Below are 24,102 nucleotides of genomic sequence, written 5' to 3' on the forward strand. Positions count from 1 at the left end.
GTGTCCTCCATTAGTGTGTGAGATCTTGAAATACACAAAAAGTCCAGAACAAAATAGTATGAAAATCTCAGTCAAGGTCTAGCTGCTCAGCACCAATAATCCACAGTGAAAATGAAAAAACTGCAGCAGACCACCACTAAAATGAACTGTTTAATTACTCAGTGAGTAAGGGAGTGAGCATTAACGACATTTAATATACAGAGAAGGGACAACATCTTGTGGCTGATGTAAAGCTTGTAGTTATATTAATAAGGGAACAGAGTTTACACATCTGATTACAGGTACGAGTTATCATTTTCGTGCTAAAGCCAATTGTAGGACTAAAACATAGTTTATTTAGCTAACTGCTAAGGGTGTTCATGCTATTATGTAAGTAAAACAAACTGTATGTTCAAGGTTAGAATCTTACATCACTTATCGGCTATAAGAACGAAGAATGAGCATAATGCCTTATACAGACACATTTCCAGCAATGAAGGGCATCACTTTATTTTTAAGGCAATATGGAACATCAGATTGAACACTGGAAAAGCGATATAAAGAACATCACTGAGGTTGAAGAAATTAAATGGATAATAGAGCTTTCAGCCCATAGATATTTGGGGCTAAATGAGGTCATAACCAATGAAACCTACCCTTAAGAATCGGCAGGTACAATACTGAATTGTGATTGGCTTACATAAGGTTTAAATTTAAAAACACCTAATACACAAATTATCTGATGAAGGGGAGGAGCACAAAAGCACTTATCTTTATGTGGATTTTTCATCTGTACTTTTATTGTTTTATATTGAGTAATTAAACAGTTCATTTTAGTGGTGGTCTGCTGCAGTTTTTTTTCATTTTCACTGTGGATTATTGGTGCTGAGCAGCTAGACCTTGTGTGAGATCTTCATACTATTTTATTCTGGACTTTTTGTGTATTTCAAGATCTCACACACTAATGGAGGACACTCATCCTATGAACAAGGAGAAGGAAGGTGCTGCCAATGTTTCAACATTTACTTGGGCCAAAAGGGCCAGGAAGAATCTAGTTACGCCAGTGAATCCACTGTTTAACTTAGATTTACATGTGGTTACAGAGCAGTGAACCTTGGGGTCTGTAAGTACAGAATCAGATCTCAGTTTTGAAGGGACATTAAAAGAATTTATTAACAAGGTTAATTAATTCAAATGCCTACAATGGCAACGTAACCATTTTGAGGCTTGTCTACAATTTGGGATTGTACCAATGGGCATGAGAGTATTCTGTATGCCCACCCCAAGGCGAGCATTACCCCGAGCTTTTAATGAAGTGGCAGCAGATAAACATTAACACAGGGTTTTCCTACTTGAAGTTATTGCTGGAATTCTTCACGCCAGAAGATAAACAGCTATGTAAGGAAGTGGAGGTGCTGCAACATGAACTGGAGATGGATTTTAAGGAGAAGAATTTAGATGAGACATACAGCATCTTCTCTACAACGGATCAGAGGATGCAACAAGTCAAGGTTAAAAAACTCCAGAGGGATTATAATGATTTTATGTCCAGACAGATTTTTGTATGGCCGAGAGATAATATAAAGGGAACAAATTCTGTTAATACATAACCGTTATCCACTGAGGAACAGACCGGGAGATCGGTGCCAATGTGGAGAGGTGGGCGGAACAACAACTATGTCTCCAGGGAGATGACCAATGAGAGGGGACGCCAGATGATGATGGGGGCACGACCTCTGATGAGAGAGAAAGAACCTGTGGTGAGGATTATGTTGAGAGCAGTAGATAATGTTTCAGAAGGTTGCAATGGTGAGAAAAAAAATGACAACAGCAACGTGACATCACCGAGGGCAGTAAAATAGAGAGATGCTGTACTCGCAACCTCGGAAGCTGCAACTTCAATGCATTGGGTTACCAACGAGGATACTAGTACTGTGATATTAAATATGGGGGCTAGACCCAAGGCCCCGGTCGTGGAGAACAGTAATGTATGTTTTTTTGCACAACTGCCAGCACCAGTAAAGAAGAAGGGCGAATGGAAACGCCAACACAGCGAAACCAGGAGGGCGAAGAAGAGGAGAATTTCTCACTGACTGATGACTGTATTGTTTTTAATTTATCTGACCATATTCTTACTAAAGATGAACTTTATATTTTAAATAAGGGTTTGACATTTGTGCCCAGCAGAGATAGTAACTTTAGTGAAATTATAATAGATATTATGTTATTTGGTAGAAACGTTATGTTGAAAGGAATGTATGATAATAAAAGCCAATCACAACAGTTTGCATTGAAACAGGCTAGCTGTTTTGTTCCATTATTTAGTTCAACTATGCAGACTTTTATTAGAGTCTGTGAACATGAGAATATGCTATACCTACAGGATGCTAACAACAGGAAGTTTCATAACTTAACTGCACAACAAAGGCAAGCACTCACAGCTTTGCAGAGGAATTCACAGTTAATTATCAAATAAGCAGACAAAGGGGGAGCTGTGGTGGTGATGAACAGAAGCATTTATCATGCTAAGTTAGAAGAATTACTATCAGATACCACCACATTTGTCCATAGTTCACCTGTTATGGTTAATAGTTTAATTAAGGAAGGTCAGGATAGACTGAATTACATGGAAGCCATAGGATTAATGGTTAAGGATTTACTAGAATTTCTATGGATAGAACATCCGACTATCCCTATATTCAAAGCCTTGCCTAAAATACACAAGGACCTACGTAACCCTCCCCTTAGACCCATAGTATCAGGAAGGGGATGAGTTACTGAAAATATCTCGATATGGTTGGAGTACACACTGAGACCCCACATTACAACAATGGAAGAGATACTTAGGGATACAGGACATTTTGTGAACTCCCTTAAGAAACGCATTGATGAGGATGACAATGTAAAATACATCACGGTACCATTAGATGTTAAAAACTTATTCACAGTTATAAGCAATGATTATGGTTTACAAGCTATTTCAATTTATTGAGGGATTTGCACTTGATGCAAGGAAAGGAGATGGAATTGCAGACTAACTTGTTGGCTTTAGTATTAGAATACAGTGCGTTTCTTTGTGTGAAGAACACCTACAGGCAGGTACAGGGGGTAGCCATGGGCACCCCCTGTGCCAATACCAATGCAAATTTAATCCTATCCTTTTGGGAACAACGTTTTGTGCTGGGATCGCAGAATGTATGGAGAAGTAGAGTAGGTCTATACAGGCGCTTTGTGGATGACATTTTTATGTTGTGGAAGGGGGGTGAGAGAGAGTTGGAAGAGTTTGTACTTTATTTGGAATCAACCACTACATTTCTTAAGTTTTCAGTAAATTATTCTAGAACTATGATAGACTTCCTAGATGTTAGGATAGTACAGGATATAGAAGGCTTTAAAACATTTTGTATTGGAAGGATTGCTGGAAGAACAGCATGCTGACATATGATAGCATGCACCCAAAGTTTTCATTTAGAAATATTATCATGGGTCAAATGGGGAGGGTATCTAGAATTTGTACAGAAGATGCTGACTTTGAGATTGAGGTATGTAACCTTGAATAATTTTTTTCTGAACAGGGGTATAACAGAAATGAGATAGAGAATGTAACAAAATCTAAGTTAGAGTATAGAAAAGATACAATGTGTCCATGGATGAAAAGAAACAGTAACAATAATCTGCCTAAACGAACTATGCTTAGAGAGAACAAGGTTAGATTTATGTTCACATATAGTAACAATATACATGGAATATGTGACATTATAAATGACAATTGGGGGATCTTGTTGACAGATGAAAAGATGAGAGGAACAGTGAGTGAATGACTGAATTTTGGATTCAGAAGAAATAGGAGTTTAGAGGATATTTTAAGTCATGAAGGGAGTGAGCATTAATGGCAGTTAATATACAAAGAAAGGACAACATCTTGTGGCTCATGTAAAGCTTGTAGTTATATTAATAAGGGAACAAAGTTTACACATCCTATTACAGGTAAGATTTATCATTTTGGTGCTAAAACCAATTGTAAGACTAAAACATAGTTTATTTAGCTAACTGTCAAGGGTGTTCATGCTAATATATAGGTAAAACAAACTGTATGCTCAAGGTTAGAATCTTACATCACTTATCGGCTATAAGAACGAAGAATGATCATAATGCCTTATACAGACACATTTCCAGCAATGAAGGGCATACCTTTATTTTTAGGGCAATATGGAACATTAGATTGAACACTAGGGGGAGTGATATAAAGAACATCATTGAGGTTGAAGAAACTAAATGGATAATAGAGCTTTCAGCCCATAGATATCTGGGGATAAATGAGGTCATACCAATGAAACCTACCCTTAAGAATCGGCAGGTGCAATACTGAATTAATTAAACAGTTCATTTTAGTGGTGGTCTACTGTAGTTTGTTCATTTTATCTGGGCTGAAAAGTGGATATGGGAGCAAGAAGGTGACTATATTTTGAGGCATTCCTGCAAATATACTAATAGGGAATGACTTTCACAATATACTATGTTGTGTACTTATAAGGATCCAAGCTGAAAATTGAGATAGAAGGAAAAATAGTGGAATAGTTTAACTGCTTCAAGTATCTGGGAGTGGTGGTTAAGGATAAGGGAAGTCTGAATGAGTAGGTCAAAGCTAGAATCAGAGGGTTGCAACCAACTGGCAGTGTGTCAGGGCTAGTGTGTGACAGAAGAATGCTAAAGAAGCTGAAGATAAAGTTTACACAACAGCTGTGTGACCAGTATTACTGTATGGTACAGATACCTGGGAAGTAAAGACAGAACAGTTGGGGAAGCTAGAGGTGATGGAGATGAAGTGCCTGAGACTGATAGTAAGATGAACACTGTGTGACAAATGAAGGAATAAAGACATAATAGGAGAAGCCAAAGAAGCCGTATTTGCAAAAAAGGTTAAAGAGAACAGATTATGGTGGTTTGAGAACATATGCAGGAAAGCAGAAGACAAAACATCTGGGACAGAAAGGAAGAAAGCAAGAGGAAATGAGGGCATCCAGCAAAGAGGGGGGCAGATTGTTTGTGAGAAGACCTGCAATAGTTAGGCAAGAATGCTGAAGAAGGTAGGAGAGTGACATTGAATAGAGAGAGATGGCAACAAGTGACATGAAACCCCAACCCCATGTAGAAAAAAAAAGAAAAGGGGGTTGATAATGATGATGATGAGTTACATACAGCTATGGATGGATGAAGACATGTAGGGACAGTACTAGGGGAGAGACCCAGCAGGGGCTCTCACCTTCATCTGAGCCTGGTGGTACAGCTACATCACGAACACAAACTGAATTTTTGGATGTTTGTTCAAGAATTGTGATAGCACAATTGATACCATTTTATATAGGAAATCTTGCTGGCAAAATGGTCTTTTACACTATACCAGCATGCATCCGGGACTTGTTTTTGAGACTGTAGTCAATGGACAATATTTGCAAACTTCTAGTTTGCAAACTGATGATGAGAGCATAGGTACTGCCTTTGAAACTTTGAAAGGAGATCTTATTAATAGAGGTTATTCATCCAATGAGATTTCAGGATCTATTCAGGAAATACATACCATAGAAAAAGGGAAAGCAAGACCCCATTTTTCCAATTCTACTAATATAGTTAAAGAAACTCTGCTAAGAATAGTAGGAAATCTAATAGTGTGATAAGCCCTCTTCACCCTGGATCAGTAACTAAGGAGCCTCAAGCCTTACCACTATCTCCAGTAAGGGAGTGTCGCTAAAAGCAGGGATAGAAAAATACAATTTCCCCTAAGAGTACACAGGGAACAGGTTCCAAGCCTGGGACTTGACTATATGCTTCACTCCAGGTCCCCAAATGAGTTTCGACACTAACCACTGCAAAGCACTGTGTCCCAGTTGTAGATATCTGACTCACTCACTCGTAAATGTCTGATATTCACACATACACACACTCCTGGGAAAGAATGACACAGATTTACGTTTTGTGTTTCTTTGCCCAGATTACAAGGCAATGGCTACCACCAGTCAAATACAACAATGTCCTTCAAAAGGAGTGTTTAATTATATTGGATAAAATAGATATTGAACAAATGGTAGCACGTATCCAAAGCAGTAAGGCTTTTTGGAGTGGCCCTGATGTTATCACAATAAGCATAAACATTCTCAAGTTATTGACAATATTCACTAAATAATCAGTCATAATGAGAGGTAGTTTAATAATAAATAAAAGGATTTAAAACATGTACAAACTGAATAACTGATTCCAGCAAACAACAGAGTTTCGCACACAGGAAATACGAAAAGGATACTATAGGGTAGACATCACATTGATTTTTAGAAAACCTCTAACTATAGTTCCCTGACTATTTGAAGATTAACTATTTCTCTCTAATCTAAATAACTCAGCATGGCCAGATTTTACTCATATTATAGGTTCATACTAGGCTATCTGCCCTAGGGCATTTATAAGCCTAGCCAGAGTGTGTTTGGCTTTAGCCACCCATTTTAAATTAATTTTGCTATGCCCTTTTTTGAGGTTAGTATACTGTGCCTCTGTCTAACAGTGACACAGAAGTGATACCCGGGGTAAACCTATGATCTCCCATCCACTCATCAAGATTCCTGTTGAAGAGAGTCAATGAGGGACTCTGCCTAAGATGGACTGGGATTTTATTCCAGAGTGAAGGGAGCCTCTCGGTTATGAATCTGTCCCTCCAGCATGTCCTATTTATTTCAGTGCTGAGGTTCAAGTCTCTCGAGCGCATAGCTCGATGGGATTTGGATTTTCTGAGGTGCAGCATGTCCATTAATTCCAGGTTGGACATGGCTTTATACGTCAGGCACAAATTGCCTCTGAGCAGGCGGTATGCCACTGAGTAGAGCTGGAGTTTCTTTAACCAGGCAGCATATGGCATCTGTTTGAGCCCTTTGATCCTCTTGGTGAGGTACTTTTGGGGTCTTTCCAGTTGCTGCAGGTGTCTAGTAAGGTACATCCCAAAAGGGGCACTGTACTCAATTATGGGCCTGATGAGAGATGAGTAAAGAGGCATGATGACCTCCCCTGATCTAGATGTGAATCCCTTCATGATTAGGTCGGCTATATAAAATGTTTTTCTAACCACTTTGGCCACGTGGTTGTCAAATGAGAGATTGCTATCAACTTGGGTCCCCAGGTCCCTAATTACTTCTTCTGTACTTAATGGATTACCACCTATGTGGTAATTTGTGGGCACTTTGTTTTTGCCAAAGGGGATGACTATACACCTTTTGGTGTTTAGCTTGAGGCCATAGCTCTGGCACCAGTTGTCTGTTTCTATGAGGCCCTTTTGGAGGATGCTTGTGTCAGCTGGAGAGTCGATTATGGTGCCGAGTTTGCAGTCATCTGCGAACTTGGTCAGTCACAGTCCTTCCGTGTTGGCCTGTACCTCCGTGAAATATATACAGAACAAGAGAGGTCCCAGAACTGAGCCTTGTGGGACACCACTTGTAACTGGTTTGGAGTCTGACATGGCTCCAGCAATTCTAACCATGTGGGTTCTGTCCTTGAGCCAGTTTGCAACCCATCTAGTGACATAGGGGTTTATATTTAAGCTGGTGAGCTTATCTATAATGCCCGAGTGGAGTATTGTAGCGAAGGCTTTTGCGAGGTACAGGTAGGCTATGTGGACCACCTTCCCCTCGTCAATAGCCTTGGTGACTGTTTCAAAGAAATCAACCAGGTTTAAGAGGCAGGATCTGCCCTTAACAAAGCCGAACTGGGTAGGATCCAGTGTCTGTAGGTCCCCAATATCTTTATTTATGAGGTCCATGATGATCCTTTCCATAGTTTTGCAGACCAAGCTAGTCAGGCTTATGGGGCGATAGTTTCCAGGATCCGTTGAGGCACCACCTTTGTGGAGAGGGACCACTGCTGCTGTACGCCACTCTTTGGGTACATATCCTGTAGTAAGGCTGAGATTGAACAGTAGTTTTATGTTTGGGTTTAGCTCTTCTTGGAGTTCATGTAAAATGCAGCCCGGGACACCATCTGGTCCCATTGATGCTTTTTTTTTTGCTTTGGAGAGGGCAGCTCTTACCTGAGCATCTGAGATATCAGGGGGGCAGCACTCTGTTGGGATAGATATTTGCCCTTTTGGTGGGGGGGGGGGGTTTGCAGTGAACCTGTCAGCTAGGATGTTGGCAATGTCTGTGGGTTTGTGTATTTTTTGTCATTTTGGACTAATTCTGAGCATATCTGGGAATTCCCACCCAGGTTCCTAACATAACCAAAGAAAGCCTTGTGATTATCCTTAGTGTCCTGTGCAATTTTTCTCTCAAAGCTGGCCTTAGACGATTTTATGAGTGCCCGTAGTTTTTTGGTAATACTGATCAGAGATGCCTTCCCTTTTTGGGATTTTGCTCTATCATGTAGTAGCTTCCTCCTTCTATTGTATAGTTTGTTTATGGCTGGGGTCCACCAGACAGGATGTCTGCCTTTGGAGGATTGGGTCTTGGTTTTATTTGGGATTGCATGATCCATGCATTCCTGAAGGTGTTCATAGAATGCGTTTATAAAGGATTCTGCGGTCTGGGCCGTATTTTCCACAGGCCCAGGGGCTTTGAAGGATTCCACCTCAGTTTTGAGGAGTGTGAAATTTGCTTTAGAGAAGTTTTTCACTGTGGTTTTCAGGGCAGGGGTTGGAGTCGGGATGGGAATATGCAGTGAGATTAGTTTATGGTCTGATCTTACCAGTGAGGGATACACTTCTGGTCTGGAGCATAGAGTCCCCATGTTGGTGATGATCAGGTCCAGTACGTTTTCCCCTCTTGTGGGAGTGGTAACAAGTTGTTCCATAGCATTTGAGTTTATAAATTCTAGGAACCTTTGGGCTTGGGTGTTGGAGCTAGAGTAATGCTCCCAGTCTATGTTTGGGTAGTTGAAGTCACCCAATATAATGGTGTTTGGAGATACCTTCATATTTTCCAGTGTTCTCAGGAAGGCCGAGTGGGGTTCCTGGGTTTGGGAGGGTGGTCTGTAGCAGGTTATAAACTGGAAGGCAGTTTTACCCACTGTTAGTTGCACATGGATAGTCTCTGATGCTTCGTGCTGTGCCACTAACGTGGAGGTGTGGGTATCTTTGACAAATATTGATACTCCCCCTCCTTTTGTGGTTCGGTCCAAGTTTTGGGGCCGAAAAGCATGGTATGAGGTATAACCTGGTAGTGCTGGGGTGCTCTCGGGAGCCTTGAACCAGGTTTCTGTTACTGCACAGATATCGATGTTCTCCATGCTAAGGAGAGTTTCGAGTGCGTGCATCTTGAGGTTTAAATTTCTGGCATTGAGTAGCATTACTCTTACTTTCTTATCCCTTGTGATACCTATGGAGGTGGGTTTGTCTTTTGAGCCTTGCCTAAAAAAGGCACTATGGGGGTAGCAAGAGCCTTTGCCAATATCCAAAAGCCCAGGAGTGACAGGTGCAAGCCGTCCCTAGTGAAGCATCGTGGCTTGTCGAGCATGTCATCCCAAGCTGACAGGCATTGGATCCCCTTTGAATGACACCAATACTTAAGCCAATTGTTGAAATTGATAATCTTGTCTTCATATTGTGGCATCATTCTTGGTGAGGGTAAGATGCTACTCAAGGTCAGGGTCTTACCGGCCTGGGCTACATGCTCAGAGAGCTTCTCTATGTCTCTTTTCATGTAGTCCAGGGAGGTACGTCTCAGGTCATTCACACCAGCATGGACAATGACTGAGTCATATTTGTACTTGCCTTGGAGTGACCTGAGTGCTTGTGTTATGTGGCGGATCCTAGCACCCGACAGGCAGCTCACCGTGACCTTCTCCTTGTTCAGCCTGGTGAGCATGACATCAGTGTGCCTGACAATAGAGTCACCTATTACAAGTGTATCAGGTCTGTTGTTTAGCCTTAAGGGCTGTGACTGTTCGGCACACAGGCTTTGTGAGCTATGTGTTGCACGTGTTTTGTTTTGGGGTAGCAGTTGCTTGGGTGTCTGCTTTGGAGGTCTCTGCTGCTTAGGCAGATTTTTATTTAGAGCCTCCGAGTATGTTTTTGTGTGTTTATGTGTTTGGTTTGCTGTCGTGGTAGGTCTATGTGAGACTGGAATTGTAGTGAGTGTGGTTTCCTTCTCCTCCTGACTGGTTTCGCCAGTACTGAGTTGAGAGAGCTTAGCCTCCAGTATGGCTATATGGTTGCATCTCTCACATGTGTTGGAATTTGTTGGGAAGAGGAGAGGGTTGTCTGTGTACATGAGGCAGTTGTAACATTGCCTCAAGATTCCCAGATTCACCAGCTGGACCGGAGAGGAGATTGACAACTGACCTTTGGACATGCTAGAATAGTATTGGGAATTCCTTTATAATTGAAAAAAAAGGGCCATTGGGGAACGAGGTACTCAAGGGGAGTTTGTGAGGGTGTAGTGCTTTTAATATTTTAGTGCTGATTTATATAACTGCTTTAGTGAAGAAGTGCCAGGTAACTTAAATGCAATGTGTTACAGGTAACTTAAATGCAAAAATGACAAACAGTAACTTTCTTTCAAGTGAAACAAAGAAATAAGTACAGTAAGCAATGCAGATATCACTAGGGATCCACAGAAGCACTGAAAAGCCGCGTTTTAGGTGGAATTAGCATTTCAGGGAAATAACAAGCAAACAAACAACAAGCATACAAACAAAGCTAGATTCACCAGGCCTGGATCTAGTCTATGCTACAGCAAACAAGGTGTACCAATTTCAGTAAGAAACAGTTCAAATATGCAGGCACTATAAGCCTTTAACCAGAAATTCCCAGCTCAGAAGGGCAGAGTCCAGCCTCTCCTCCCACAAGAGTGCAGACCACGAACCTTCTTAATGTAAAATAACTGGCCTGAAGCCCAAGTGCTTAAACCAGAACTAATACACTTTTAGAATAACAGACACTGAGCCCTCAATCAGCAGTTCACGATTTAGAAGGATGTAAGCTACCTGTCCTGCCACCACAGTGCAGGCCACCAACCTTCCTAATGTAAAACAACTGGTCTGAAGCCCAAGTGCTTAATCCAAAAGACTTAGAATGATAGCTACACTTTAATCAAGTTACTACCAAGCAGTAATAAATACAATTGAATACTTTAAAGAATGCCTGGATTAGTGCTCAAGTTATACAAACAAAGCTAGATTCAGCAGACCTGGATCTAGTCTATGCTGCAGCAAACAAGGTGTACCAATTTCTGTAAGAAGCAGTTCAAATATGCAGGCACTATAAGCCTTTGACCAGAAATTCCCAGCTCAGAAGGGCAGAGTCCAGCCTCTCCTCCCACAAGAGTGCAGACCACGAACCGTTTTAATGTAAAATAACTGGCCTGAAGCCCAAGTGCTTAAACCAGAATTAATACACTTTTAGAAAAACAGACACTGAGCCCTCAAGGCAAGATGAGGGATTATTATGCAAGGCAAGATGAGGGATTATGTCCACACTCCAGTCTGTTGTCTGTCCACAGCAACTGGAACAACTACGCTGGGAACAACTGGACTACTACTGCTGAACAGCTCTGGAAAACAACTGAACAACTGACTCAGAACCTGCTTTTATAGCAGATTTTTTAAAAGTAACAGGAAGCTGCTATGAGAATTCTACTCTCTCATAAACTTTGAAAAGTATACAAACAGCTGCAGTGAAGATTCTAGTCTCCCAGCCTTGGAATACAATGACATTACATCTAGGTCAGCTGACTCTGGCACAATGCATAGTCAGAATTCTCTTTAAAAAAACATGTACATTTGGTCAGCCAGAAGAACACTGTTTGACATTCAAACATCTTGCATAAATCAGAGTGATAATCAAAAGACAAACGTATTTACAAAATTAAAGCTAGTCATGCTGGCATATGTAACACAGGGTAATTTACAATTATTTACAAAACTCAGCCAGTCATGCTAGCACAGATAACAATATCTGATATCTTCACAAATAGTACAAGGGTTATGTACTTATTCTAATGATATTAGTTTGGTGTGTGAATTGTGAGGAGGAATTGGACAATATTAATGGCTAATGATAAGATTAGGAAAGCTGTGGCTGATCAACCTGCTTTTTGTTTTAAAAATGGGCTGTCCGTGAAAAGACGATTATGTTATGGCTCTACGAAGCATACTACTATGGGATCGGATTGACTGGAGACTCATCCATTCCGTAGTTGTAAAGCTTGTAAATATATATCTGCAAAAAAATTTTTGAACATCCTATTGCTGGCAGGAAATATCAACCTAAATTGTATGCTGATTGTCAAAGGAGAGATTTAGTCTGTCTAGCTGTGTGCAATGTTTGCACACATTTTTATGTTGGTAAAACTAATCATTTCTTTAAAGAAAGAATTTTAGAGCATTTAAGTTATATATATATATATATATATATATATATATATATATATATATATATATATATATATAGATATATATATATATATATACAATCACCATCTAATGCCCTTGCCGGCATATCTTTGAAGTTCAGGAGATAAATGGATTACTAATTTACAAGCTGTTAGGGCATATGGCCTAAATGGCCATATACCTTTAAAGCCGTTTTTGAGAATGCAGAGTTTGCTTCACTAATCTGATTTCATTGGTAATTGATGTATTTTGCTTTTAACTTTTATACTATATACGTATATCATGATGGTGATGCTTTTGTTTTATGGTCTGAAGAAGCACAGTTTTGCATGAAAGTGCTTACCTATGTGTTAAAATATTGTGCTTTTAGCCTTGTTTTTTCCTCTCTCTCTCTCTCTCTCTCTCGCTCTCTCACAAATTTTGTGTAAAAAAAGACAGACATGAAATAATATTTTCTGCATTGAAACCAATGTGAAACCTGACAGTCTTGACTGTGAAATCTTGGTTAAGTACATCTGTGTAAGTTTACTGTTTGCATTTCTACCTTGTATAATTTTTAAGAAACTTGGAACAGTAAGGATCCCTTATCTTGACAGAGTTAGCAAAAAAAAATATTTAGCTTAGGTGAATGTTTTATTTAAATTCTTTCTTGCATAACTGTATTAATTTAGCTTAGAAGCTTTCTTGAACTATTTTGTTTTGTAGAACTGTTTTTTTTTTATTTTTCTGTTCTGTTTGCAAATTATTTCATAATTCTATTGTCTAAGTATTTTTTTTATTTACTCACTTTGAACATCTTGTGGCTATTATTTATTTATGAATTATTTTGTCTGAGAAGAGGTTATTATTTTGCATTGTAGTCTGCTAAATGTAGCATTCATCTCCAAGGCAAGATCCTCAGTCCATTGCTATTGCATTTTTATTATTTCTATAATATCTATTTGCTATTGTTTATTTCTATGTAATTTTCTCCTTCTCATTTTAAAACATGCCATTCCCAGTTCTCTTATCTCTTTTACAATATTCAATACTTCATATATAGTTGGTTTACATTTTGATTTTGATTTTCTGGTAATTCATGTTTTGGTAGCCAATAGAATTAAACTTAATAAGGCCTTACTAGGTCTTTGACAATTCATATCCTCTGTCCCAACTCAAAAGAATAATTTCCTTAAATATGGCCACTTGGTCCCCCACTATCTGACAGAGTATTCTGTATAGAACTTTTAGAATCTTCTAGCTCAGTATACTTCCCAAAACACATTCTGAGTTGCTTCTTTCTTTCCCATCACATCTGCAACATTTGCCATCTACCTAAGAAAAAAAATCTTTGAAGTCTGCTTGGAGTATAAAATTACCTGTGTAAACACTTAACAGGCAAAAATCCTAAAGCTTCTCAACTTTGGTGTGTATTTGGGAGCCATAGATAAGCATTCCCATTATTCCCTCATAAATTGCATATCCATTCTCCCTTCCCAATCTTTTCCAGCCTCCTATGATTGAGTATATGTCATACTAATTATCCCCTTCTTTACAGCAGCTTCTGGTCTAGATTCAGCTAAATACTTTACCTGAGCAGATTTTTTTTTTACATAGGATGCCCTTATCCCTTTCTATTTGCCTACAATCTGATATAAACCATTGGTGGGGAAAGTAGTCTCCAACCTACAGGCCAAACTCCTTCTTGGCCACATCCCACTATTTTGTCTGTTCCTCTCTAGTTATCTGCTCCGAACAACTTGGTTCCTTTGCTAGTTTTCTTCACTACACTACAGCTTCCTCCTGCCTATTTTCTGCATCCAATTTTTTTGTACCCCTACTTGCAGTTATCCCTATCAGTAAAATGTAATTTCTCTATTTGCATTTTGGCTTAGTTCTTAAAATACTGCTTTATGAATATAATAATCTGTATGGCTGTTGTAGTTGTTCTCTACAAGGATCAGCATCCAAAATCACACTCTCTCCTTATTTTTGACCCCCCCCCCCCAGTAATTTCAGTATCTAAAATATTCTCTCAAATCAGGTAATCCTAAACCACCTTGTTCTATTTGGAGGATCAGTTTATCCCACTTAAATCTTGCCTTCTTCTCCTCTTATATAAATTTCTTCAACTCTTTAGTATCTGTAAAATCTCTGGAGCTTTTCTCCTTGGATCTCCACTAAAAATGGGCCTCTGGCTCAGTTGGACTAACTCGGTTAACAAATGTAAAATAAATAAATAAATAAATAAATAAAAAATATCTGGTTGAGAAAAATATGCCTGACCTATATGCCTGACCTATATATAAACTGCGATTCATGTGGAAGTGGTTAGCAGAACTGTGGGAGAAGCTCAGGAACAACATTTTTACTTAATAAATACAGAACAGAAGACAGCAGAAAAGAACAAAACAAGATTTAATCTAACAGATCTTTTGGATGAAACTTGTCCTTTGAATGCTTTGGCTTTCTTGGTTTTAGTTAGCATACCTACAATATTTCTTGGCTTTTTTCTTGTTTTACTTCATTTTCTTTACATTAAATTTGTTGCATTTTTGAGTTATAAAATAAAGCTCATTACTATCAGTTAAACACATGTTCTGCATTATTTGACTGCAAAATTATTATGTCTAGGATGAACTCTTGCTGACTAAATACAACATTTAGGAAATAAATGCACACTGAAATGAAGGCCATTGCCAAACTTTTGGCTGACAGGCTCAACTCAACCCCCCCCCCCCCGAACAGTCCAAAGGAAATATTGCATACCACAATTCTCCCCAACTATTACTGGGGAACAGGACTTCAATGCATGTTCCTAGGCCAAAAACACAGCATTGATGGGCCCCAATAACATTCTGGGATGCTTATTAAAAATAGCAATGAAACATGACCTCTCTAGTCCACTTGAAATCACTTTTCAACTGGAGCCTACAATTATGTTTTGTGCCCAAGGAATGGAAGATGGCTACTGTCATTCCCCTGCATGAAGGAGGTACAACTACTGATCCATTTAACTATAGGCCCACAAGTCTGACCAGCCTCATATGTAAGGCCATGGAAAGAATCATCATGGATGTGACAAATAAGAACAGAGGTAACCTGCAAACACTGGACCCATCATAGTTTTTTCTTGGTTAAAGGAAGGTCATGCTTTTAAATTGGTAGACATCTTTGACAGGGTCACCTAAGCAATGTATAATGGCAAGAACAGCTTACCTTAACCTTGTCAAAACTTTTGATACAATACTCCACTCAGGCATTATAGAAACATTCACTAAATTAGGTATAAACCCTTTTATCACCCGCTGGATAGCCAACTGGCATATTGATAGTACTTAGGAGGTCAAAACTGAATGAGCAATTTAATGTTTGACTGCCAATGACTGGATAAATAATAAGTGACGCATAATGTTTGCAAATAAAAATATGTCAATATGGTTTGCTTTCATTTATACAAATCCATGATTGCCTATGTCATAAGTGATAATTACATAAAGATGTTTCATGTTTTAAAAAAAAATAAAAGCAGTCAAAATGTATCATGTGGTAAGTTAGTGAAGACGTTTCTTGTTTTTTTTTTTAATGGAAATTTTTGGAACAATTCATGCAAAAAATAGTTTGAAGAAGGAATGAAGTTTAAGAAAATGCAGTCACTGAATAATTTATATAATGTTGCTTAGATTAGATATGATATATAACAATATATGTGATGTGTAATGCTTATAAATGTAAACTTGTTAATATGGTTTGATTTCTTTTATATAAATGTAATTTTGCCTATGTCACAATTGATATGATATATAACAATATATGTGATGTGTAATGCTTATAAATGTAAACTTGTTAATATGGTTTGATTTATTTTATATAAATGTAATTTTGCCTATGTCACAATTGATAATTCAATAAAGGTGTTTAAAAAAAAACAAACAGACGAGGCCACCCGCACCAAGAGGCCAGTCACTAGTGGAGTCTGTCAGGGCTTGGTATTTGGCTGCTGCTTTTTGACATCTATTGCTCTGAAGTGGAAGCAAACACTGAAGGTTTATGGCTGACTAAGTTTGCAGATGAATACAAGCTGGGGGTTATCATTGTCTCCCCTCCAGACCCTAGCATTCTTCAAAAAGGCCTGTCTCTGAACAACCAATGGTGCTAAAGACATGGTCTTAAAATAAGTGCTGGGAAATACATAACTGTACCCTTTGAGAAGTCAACTTTCTCATCTAGAAATCACATTGATAATATGCCTCTAAGAGTTAACCCAGTGGTTTGGGGATCTGGGTACACATGTGGAGAGTAGCCTTACCTTCAACCACCATGTGGTCACACTGATAAGGAAATCTTTTCAAGTCGCACAACTTATAAGTCAGGGAATAGCATCTAGGCCATTATCCCAATGTCCTCTGCCCTTATCAGACCAGTCATAGAATACAATGCTCACTATTGTATGTACCTGACCAGGCATATGCAGCAATTGGAGTGACATCAGAGGTCCCTTTTAAAAAGAATACAAAGCATAAGACAAATGCTTTATACAGAGTGCCTTACTTGGCCTCCTATAGATTGCTGAGGGGTGATCTGTACCTGGCTTAGAAGGCATCTACAACCCCCACACTTATGAATCTCTTGCATTTTCATAAGTCAAACATTATCAGAGATACAAGGTTTAAGCTGAATTTTGTTTGTGACTTAAACTGTGTCCCAGAGACAGAACCTCCTATGATCTACCTACGGTCTTTTCAGGCTTGTTGGCTGTTGGTGAAGCACCCTCCAAGAGGAAAAAAACGCTGAGAGAAGAAGGGAGCCACTTTTGAGATTTAAGTATTTTTTCTCTGTTTATTTGCTAAGTTTTTCTGCATAGCTGCCTAGCTTGAGCATTTTCTGGCTTGTTAAACTTGATTTCTGTATTAGTAGCTGTATTTAGAGCACAACCAAAAGCTGTTTGCTGAAATTCCTGTTTGCACTTAATTTTAAATCGTTTTTTTCTTAAAACTTGCATATTTTCTGTCCTTGACCTAGCACTCTTGTGTGGGGTCATTTACTGCACTGTTATAACTTGATATTACTTGTGAACCTCTGCTATCTCTGTAAAAAACAAAAACAAAAACAAAAATCTTGCTTTTTTCCCACTTTTCTGAGAGTTAAAAAAGTTCAGTTACAGGCTTGCTGTTCCTGAACTGTTTGAAAGTTTCTGTGAGGCCATTTTTGCTTGGGCTGGAGGAGGGTCTCTCTGTTGATCAGTGGCAGTGACTAACATTGAGCAGCTTCCCTGCCCCCGTAGAGGTGGTTACTGACTTGAAACTGTAGTTTTATTGGCCACTAGGGGTCATTTCCATAACTCCTTCATCTTCCTCTCTTAAAACCCAGTTGCCTCGTGGTTTGGGCGTCTTTTCAGGCTTGTTGGCTGTTGGTGAAGCACCCTCCAAGAGGAAAAAATGCTGAGAGAAGAAGGGAGCCACTTTTGAGATTTTAAGTATTTTTTCTCTGTTTATTTGCTTTTTCTGCATAGCTGCCTAGCTTGAGCATTTTCTGGCTTGTTAAACTTGATTTCTGTATTAGTAGCTGTATTTAGAGCACAACCAAAAGCTGTTTGCTGAAATTCCTGTTTGCACTTAATTTTAAATCGTTTTTTTCTTAAAACTTGCATATTTTCTGTCCTTGACCTAGCACTCTTGTGTGGGGTCATTTACTGCACTGTTATAACTTGATATTACTTGTGAACCTCTGCTATCTCTGTAAAAACAAAAAAATCTTGCTTTTTTCCCACTTTTCTGAGAGTTAAAAAAGTTCAGTTACAGGCTTGCTGTTCCTGAACTGTTTGAAAGTTTCTGTGAGGCCATTTTTGCTTGGGCTGGAGGAGGGTCTCTCTGTTGATCAGTGGCAGTGACTAACATTGAGCAGCTTCCCTGCCCCCCGTAGAGGTGGTTATTGACTTGAAACTGTAGTTTTATTGGCCACTAGGGGTCATTTCCATAACTCCTTCATCTTCCTCTCTTAAAACCCAGTTGCCTCGTGGTTTGGGCGTCTTTTCAGGCTTGTTGGCTGTTGGTGAAGCAACCTCCAAGAGGAAAAAACGCTGAGAGAAGAAGGGAGCCACTTTTGAGATTTTAAGTATTTTTTCTCTGTTTATTTGCTAAGTTTTTCTGCATAGCTGCCTAGCTTGAGCATTTTCTGTCTTGTTAAACTTGATTTCTGTATTAGTAGCTGTATTTAGAGCACAACCAAAAGCTGTTTGCTGAAATTCCTGTTTGCACTTAATTTTAAATCGTTTTTTTCTTAAAACTTGCATATTTTCTGTCCTTGACCTAGCACTCTTGTGTGGGGTCATTTACTGCACTGTTATAACTTGATATTACTTGTGAACCTCTGCTATCTCTGTAAAAAACAAAAACAAAAAAAAATCTTGCTTTTTTCCCACTTTTCTGAGAGTTAAAAAAGTTCAGTTACAGGCTTGCTGTTCCTGAACTGTTTGAAAGTTTCTGTGAGGCCATTTTGCTTGGGCTGGAGGAGGGTCTCTCTGTTGATCAGTGGCAGTGACTAACATTGAGCAGCTTCCCTGCCCCCATAGAGGTGGTTACTGACTTGAAACTGTAGTTTTATTGGCCACTAGGGGTCATTTCCATAACTCCTTCATCTTCCTCTCTTAAAACCCAGTTGCCTCGTGGTTTGGGCGTCTTTTCAGGCTTGTTGGCTGTTGGTGAAGCACCCTCCAAGAGGAAAAAATGCTGAGAGAAGAAGGGAGCCACTTTTGAGATTTTAAGTATTTTTCTCTGTTTATTTGCTACGTTTTTCTGCATAGCTGCCTAGCTTGAGCATTTTCTGGCTTGTTAAACTTGATTTCTGTATTAGTAGCTGTATTTAGAGCACAACCAAAAGCTGTTTGCTGAAATTCCTGTTTGCACTTAATTTTAAATCGTTTTTTCTTAAAACTTGCATATTTTCTGTCCTTGACCTAGCACTCTTGTGTGGGGTCATTTACTGCACTGTTATAACTTGATATTACTTGTGAACCTCTGCTATCTCTGTAAAAAACAAAAAAATCTTGCTTTTTTCCCACTTTTCTGAGAGTTAAAAAAGTTCAGTTACAGGCTTGCTGTTCCTGAACTGTTTGAAAGTTTCTGTGAGGCCATTTTTGCTTGGGCTGGAGGAGGGTCTCTCTGTTGATCAGTGGCAGTGACTAACATTGAGCAGCTTCCCTGCCCCCATAGAGGTGGTTACTGACTTGAAACTGTAGTTTTATTGGCCACTAGGGGTCATTTCCATAACTCCTTCATCTTCCTCTCTTAAAACCCAGTTGCCTCGTGGTTTGGGCATCTTTTCATGCTTGTTGGCTGTAGGTGAAGCACCCTCCAAGAGGAAAAAACGCTGAGAGAAGAAGGGAGACACTTTTGAGATTTTAAGTATTTTTTCTCTGTTTATTTGCTAAGTTTTTCTGCATAGCTGCCTAGCTTGAGCATTTTCTGGCTTGTTAAACTTGATTTCTGTATTAGTAGCTGTATTTAGAGCACAACCAAAAGCTGTTTGCTGAAATTCCTGTTTGCACTTAATTTTAAATCGTTTTTTTCTTAAAACTTGCATATTTTCTGTCCTTGACCTAGCACTCTTGTGTGGGGTCATTTACTGCACTGTTATAACTTGATATTACTTGTGAACCTCTGCTATCTCTGTAAAAAACAAAGAAATCTTGCTTTTTCCCACTTTTCTGAGAGTTAAAAAGTTCAGTTACAGGCTTGCTGTTCCTGAACTGTTTGAAAGTTTCTGTGAGGCCATTTTTGCTTGGGCTGGAGGAGGGTCTCTCTGTTGATCAGTGGCAGTGACTAACATTGAGCAGCTTCCCTGCCCCCCGTAGAGGTGGTTATTGACTTGAAACTGTAGTTTTATTGGCCACTAGGGGTCATTTCCATAACTCCTTCATCTTCCTCTCTTAAAACCCAGTTGCCTCGTGGTTTGGGCGTCTTTTCAGGCTTGTTGGCTGTTGGTGAAGCAACCTCCAAGAGGAAAAAACGCTGAGAGAAGAAGGGAGCCACGTTTGAGATTTTAAGTATTTTTTCTCTGTTTATTTGCTAAATTTTTCTGCATAGCTGCCTAGCTTGAGCATTTTCTGGCTTGTTAAACTTGATTTCTGTATTAGTAGCTGTATTTAGAGCACAACCAAAAGCTGTTTGCTGAAATTCCTGTTTGCACTTAATTTTAAATCGTTTTTTCTTAAAACTTGCATATTTTCTGTCCTTGACCTAGCACTCTTGTGTGGGGTCATTTACTGCACTGTTATAACTTGATATTACTTGTGAACCTCTGCTATCTCTGTAAAAAAGAAAAACAAAAAAAAAAATCTTGCTTTTTTCCCACTTTTCTGAGAGTTAAAAAAGTTCAGTTACAGGCTTGCTGTTCCTGAACTGTTTGAAAGTTTCTGTGAGGCCATTTTTGCTTGGGCTGGAGGAGGGTCTCTCTGTTGATCAGTGGCAGTGACTAACATTGAGCAGCTTCCCTGCTCCCCGTAGAGGTGGTTACTGACTTGAAACTGTAGTTTTATTGGCCACTAGGGGTCATTTCCATAACTCCTTCATCTTCCTCTCTTAAATCCCAGTTGCCTCGTGGTTTGGGCGTCTTTTCAGGCTTGTTGGCTGTTGGTGAAGCACCCTCCAAGAGGAAAAAATGCTGAGAGAAGAAGGGAGCCACTTTTGAGATTTTAAGTATTTTTTCTCTGTTTATTTGCTACGTTTTTCTGCATAGCTGCCTAGCTTGAGCATTTTCTGGCTTGTTAAACTTGATTTCTGTATTAGTAGCTGTATTTAGAGCACAACCAAAAGCTGTTTGCTGAAATTCCTGTTTGCACTTAATTTTAAATCGTTTTTTCTTAAAACTTGCATATTTTCTGTCCTTGACCTAGCACTCTTGTGTGGGGTCATTTACTGCACTGTTATAACTTGATATTACTTGTGAACCTCTGCTATCTCTGTAAAAAACAAAAAAAAAAATCTTGATTTTTTCCCACTTTTCTGAGAGTTAAAAAAGTTCAGTTACAGGCTTGCTGTTCCTGAACTGTTTGAAAGTTTCTGTGAGGCCATTTTTGCTTGGGCTGGAGGAGGGTCTCTCTGTTGATCAGTGGCAATGACTAACATTGAGCAGCTTCCCTGCCCCCCGTAGAGGTGATTACTGACTTGAAACTGTAGTTTTATTTTCCCTTTTGGGTCTATTCCTGCTTCTTTCCAGCCCCTGCTATCAAGCACGCTTTAACGTGCTTTAGCCGATTTAGCGGAGTTGCCACTAGAGCAGCATCGGGCAGCGCCGGTTAAACAAGGTTAAACTCTTTCTGGCTCCAGAAAGTCTGTTCTTCAATTTTTCCCTTAGAACTGCTCTGTTAGGAACCTAAACAGTTTACACCTACACTAAAAAGTGCAGCACTTGTTCCAAATAGCTTTTTCTTCTCAAAAAGCTCAGCACTTGTCTTATAAGCATATCCCTTGTCTTATAAGCATTCTCTTTGCAGGTCAAGCACTCCTATATTATACAAATCTCTCACTAGCAAAACCCCCAGGAGTGCCCACTTCCCTGCTAAGCCCACTACTTTTCTGTCTCATACCAACTCATAATTCTTTCTAGCATGTCGAAGGGTCAGATGCTGGCATCCTCTCCTGCCCAGTTGGTGAATCTGGGAATTCTGAGACAATGTTACAATTGTCTCATGTACACGGACAACCCTCTCCTCCTCCCACGTAACACTAACACTTGTGAGAGATGCAGCTATTTAGCCAGACTGGAGGCTGAGCTCTCTCAACTCAGGACTGGCAAGACCAGGCAGAAGGAGAAGGCAACTACACACACCACAATACCAGTCTCACATAACTCAACCACACCACTGAATCAAACACATAAACACACTAAGACATACTCGGAGGCACTGAGTAAAAATTTACCTAAACAGCAGAGGCCTCCAAAGCAGACACCCAAGCAACTGCAAACTCAATACACCACACAAACAACACATAAACAACAAAATCAGTGTGCAAAGCAGTCACTGCCCTTAAGGCCAAATACAACACCAAACATACTTGTCATAGGTGACTCCATAGTCAGACACACTGACGTCCCGCTCACCAGACTGAGTAAGGAGAAGGTCACAGTAAGCTGCCTGTCGGGCGCTAGAATCCGCCACATAACACAAGCACTCAGGTCTCTCAACAGCAGGTACAAGTATGACTCAGTCATTGTCCACGCTGGCGTCAACGACCTGAGACGTACCTCCTTGGACTACATGAAAAGAGACATTGAGGAGCTCTCTGATTATGTAGCCCAGGCAGGTATGACCCTGACCTTGAGCAGTATCCTACCTTCACCTAGAATGATGCCACAATACAGTGATAAGATGATCAGCTTTAATAATTGGCTTAAATTCTGGTGTCATTCAAAGGGGATCCAATGTCTGTCTGCCTGGGACGACATGCTGGACAAGCCACGTTGCTTCGCAAGGGACGGCTTGCACCTGTCACCCCTAGGCTTTCGGATATTGGCAAAGGCTCTTGCCACCCCCATAGTGCCTTTTTTAGGCAAGGCTCAAATTCTAAACCTACCACCCTAGAACACAAAAAGTAAAAAACTAAGGGTAATGCTGCTCAATGCCAGAAGTCTCAATCTCAAGATGCACGCACTCGAGGCCCTTCTCAGTATGGAGAACATCGATGTCTGTGCTGTGACAGAAACCTGGTTCAAGGCTCCTGAGAGCACCCCAGCACTAGCAGGTTTCACCTCATATCATGCGTTCCGGCCCCAAAATCCAGACAACACCAAGAAAGGAGGGGGGGTGTCCATATTCATAAAGGACACCCACACCTCAAGGTTGGTGGCAATGCACGATGCATCGGAGACCATCCAGGTGCAATTAACCATAGGCAAGACTGCTCTGCAATTTGTAGCATGTTACAGGCCACCCTCTCAAACTCAGGAACCTCACATGGCCTTCCTGAAAACAATGGAGGGGATAAATGTATCTCCAAACACCATCATACTAGGTGACTTCACCTACCCTAATATAGACTGGGAACACTACTCAAGCCCAAACACTCTAGCCCAAAGGTTCCTGGAGTTCATAAACTCAAATGCCATGGAACAACTAGTCACCATCCCCACAAGAGGAGAAAACATACTTGATCTCATCATCACGAACATGGGATCAAAATGTTCAACACCGGAAGTATACCCCTCACTGGTGAGATCAGATCATAAACTAATCTCGCTGGAGGTCCTCATCCCGCCCCACCTGAAATAAAAAGACCACAGTGAAAAACTTCTCAAAAGCCGACTTCACACTTCTAAAAACTAATGTGGTCTCCTTTAAGGCCCCTGAGCCAGTGGTAAACATTACTCAAACTGCTGAATCACTTACAAAAGCCTTCTACCAGCACCTACAGGACTGCATGGATCAGGCAATCCCAAACAAAACTAAGACTCTTTGTACCAAAGGCAAGCGTCCAGTCTGGTGGACCCCAGCCATAAACAAGCTCTACAACAAAAGGAGGAAGCTACTACAAGATAGAGCAAAATCCTTGAAAGGTAAGACACCTTTGATCATTATAAGTAAAAAACTAAGAGCTCTCATAAAATCATCCAAGGCAAATTTTGAGAGAAAAATCGCCAAGGACTCAAAAGACAATCATAAGGCCTTCTTTAGCTATGTTAGAAACCTAGGAGGAAACTCCCAGATATGCTCAGAATTAGTTCAAAATGATGTGAAGATTACTGAACCTACACACATTGCCAACATACTGGCTGACAGGTTCA

General features: G+C 39.9%; 1 protein-coding gene across 1 annotated transcript in view; it reads right to left on the reverse strand.

The window, feature by feature from the left end:
• The window catches only part of MED12L (mediator complex subunit 12L), a 919,119-nt gene that overhangs the window by 318,511 nt on the left and 576,506 nt on the right, over window positions 1-24,102 (reverse strand). The window lies entirely within an intron of this gene.

Source organism: Protopterus annectens, chromosome 4.part1, assembly GCF_019279795.1.
Source record: "Protopterus annectens isolate FY-2018-M chromosome 4.part1, PAN1.0, whole genome shotgun sequence".
Lineage (NCBI taxonomy): Eukaryota > Metazoa > Chordata > Ceratodontiformes > Protopteridae > Protopterus > Protopterus annectens.